This window comes from Octodon degus, unplaced genomic scaffold (genome assembly GCF_000260255.1).
Source record: "Octodon degus isolate 3935 unplaced genomic scaffold, OctDeg1.0 scaffold00164, whole genome shotgun sequence".
Classification (NCBI taxonomy): domain Eukaryota; kingdom Metazoa; phylum Chordata; class Mammalia; order Rodentia; family Octodontidae; genus Octodon; species Octodon degus.
The window spans coordinates 5,380,462-5,383,306 of NW_004524740.1; positions in this window are offsets into that span (position 1 = coordinate 5,380,462).

A 2,845-nucleotide genomic window follows, 5' to 3' on the forward strand; every position below is an offset into this window, starting at 1 on the left:
TGTGGCCAGCTCAGCCCACCAGGGGGCGGGGCTGGCTGGCATGTGGTACTGGGGGATTGAACCGCGGTCCCTGTGCTTTGCTTGGCTTAGCTTGTTCTAAGTAGGTGCTTTAGACCACTGAGCCATCTCACCAGCCCAATAGTGTTGTTTTTGATCAGCCTAGTTGTTCATTATACATCTAACTGGAATTGGAAAACAAATCTGAAATTGGGGCAGATATAGAGAAATCATTATTAGCCTTTACATGGTATTTAAAACCAAAGAGTTAGATGGAAAGAGATTTTAGGTATGATCTCAGAGGCACAGTCAACATTTAAAGGTCAAGACAAGTAAAAGGAGAAGATTAGCAAAGCAGAACAAGAAGTTGTAGTAATTGAGATGGGTAAAAATCTAGCAGGGTGAAGCATTACAGAAGTCAGGTAGAACTGTTTCAAAGGTAAGTTTATCATGGCTTCTGGCTTGGGAATTGAGCTTTGTGTTTGAGACAGGGTAAATCATTGGTGATTTTGTGAGTGATTTCAGTGGAATGGTTGGTATCTTAGTCACTTGCCTTTTGCTAGGACAAAACAATACCTACAATTTAAAGAAAGAGAGGCTTTTTTGGCTCATGGTTTAAGAGGTTCACTCCAAAGTTAGTTTGTTTCAAGGAAGAAAGGGCAGAGTAAAGCCGCTCAACTCATGGTAGCCAGAAAGCAGAAAAAGGAAGAGGTGGAGATAAGAATTTATTTTTACAGATCAGGCCCCTAATGACCTGCCTCTCACTAGGCCCCACTTCCTAACATGTTACAGGTCAGCTATGGTGCCCCATCATCTAATCCTAAATACATGAGGCTTTTGGGGGACACTACATCCAGACCCTAACAGTGGGGATGAAAATCTGATGAGAGAAGAAAAAATGACAGGAAATATTTTAAAAAATCAATTTTTACAGAATTGTTATTCTAAAAGTGAGAAAGATAGATGTATTGCAAGTCAACATAGTTTTTGCTTTGTTTAATTTTTATCTTGCTGAGACTTAATAGTTACATAGAGAATAATTGATACTGGACAAGGATGGATGATTACAGAAGCAAAGTACTTGGGAAACTGGACACCCCACCTCACCAAATTGTTCCAGTATTCATTTGAATACTTTCCCTTTCTCCCATGCTGTTTCATTTCATTTGACTATGGAAATTTGACTCTGATGGTCTAGATAATTGTGTCATTGAATACAACAGAAGTCCAGACTTGAAGTTTGATGACAGACCAGAACTATATTCATCTTCAGGCGAGTGTTTTACTAACTTTTTTTTTTCGTCCACATATATCCAAAGATGGGAACATCCATTATATTTTCAAGCTAGGTCTCATTCATCAAATTACATTTGATTATTTTTTAATGTCTTTTATTTTTTTGGTGGAACCGGGAATTGAACTCAGACCCTTGCGCTTGCCAGGCAAGCGCTTATTCTACTGAGCCATCTCCCCAGCCCTTAATGTCTCTTCTTATTTGTATTTTTTGCCATTTTTGGTACCATTTGTCTCCAATTCTTTTGTTATTATTTCCCCCCCCCTTGATCTTTTGCCTTGGTAGCCCTTTATATGTTTGCCTGTAATTATTGACTTTGTTTTCATTTTGCCAGCCATTTTTCATTAGATATAATTGACATAATAACTAGACATTTAAATTACACAGTTTGATAAATTTCTGCAGTTTGTTAAGTTTTAATAAGTCTATACTGTGAAGCTATCACTATAGTCAGGATAGTGAACATATATGCCATCACCAGAAGTTGCCATGTATGCTCCTACTATACTTGTCCTCAGGGAAGAAGATGGTCTGCTTTCTGTAATATTCTTTTTTTTTTTTTTTGTTGGTGGAACCAGGGATTGAACTCAGGCCCTTGTGCTTGCTAGAGAAGCGCTTATTCAACTGAGCCATCTCCCCGGCCCCTTGTTTTCTGTCCTATAGATAATTCTGCATTTTCTGTAATTTTACACAAATGAAATCATACAGTATGTACTGAAGTGCACTTGGCATTTTTCACTTAGCAGTGTTATTTTGAGACTCATCTACATTATGTGTATCAGCAGTGTTCCTGTTTATAGCTAGGTAGTACTCCATTGTATACATGTTACAGTTGGTCTCTCCATACTGATGGACATAAGATGATGTTTCAGTTTTTTACTATTATATAATAAACTGCTATGAACAGGTATGTATTAAGTTTTTGAATGGACTGAAGCTTATCTATCTATCTGATCTCACAATGCAATTCAGGCTAGTCCTGAACTCACTATAAACCCCCACTGATTTTTCTGCCTCAGCCTCCCAAATGCTGTAATTATAGGCATGCGCCACCACACCCAGCTTTACTGTATTTTCTTAATTAGGAGCAGAATGGCTAGATCATATGAATGTTTAACTTTTTAAGACATTGCCAAACTTTCTAAAATAGTTTTAATAGTTTATATCCTTAGCAGCAGTGTATGAGCTTATTTCCTCCAAATTAATGCTCTCATTGGATATGCTTACTTTAAAATTTTGGCTATTTGTATAGGTATGTAGTAGTATCTCATGTTTTTTTCTTTTTGATGCTTTTTTGAGGTACTGGAGATCATAGCCAGGGACATATGCACAATAGCAAGCATTCTACTGCTGAGGTATACCCTGGCCCCCCCCCCCTTTTTTTTTTGATGCAAGATCTCACCAAGTTGCTCAGGCTGAGTTTATTTTTATTTATTTATTTATTTATTTTTACAGACTTAATTCATTTTATTTTTGCATAAAAACTCTTTATGTTGTAGCTACTGCTGGAGCTTGAGTCCTCTGGACAGAGACTCTGGTGTGGGTTTTCACAAG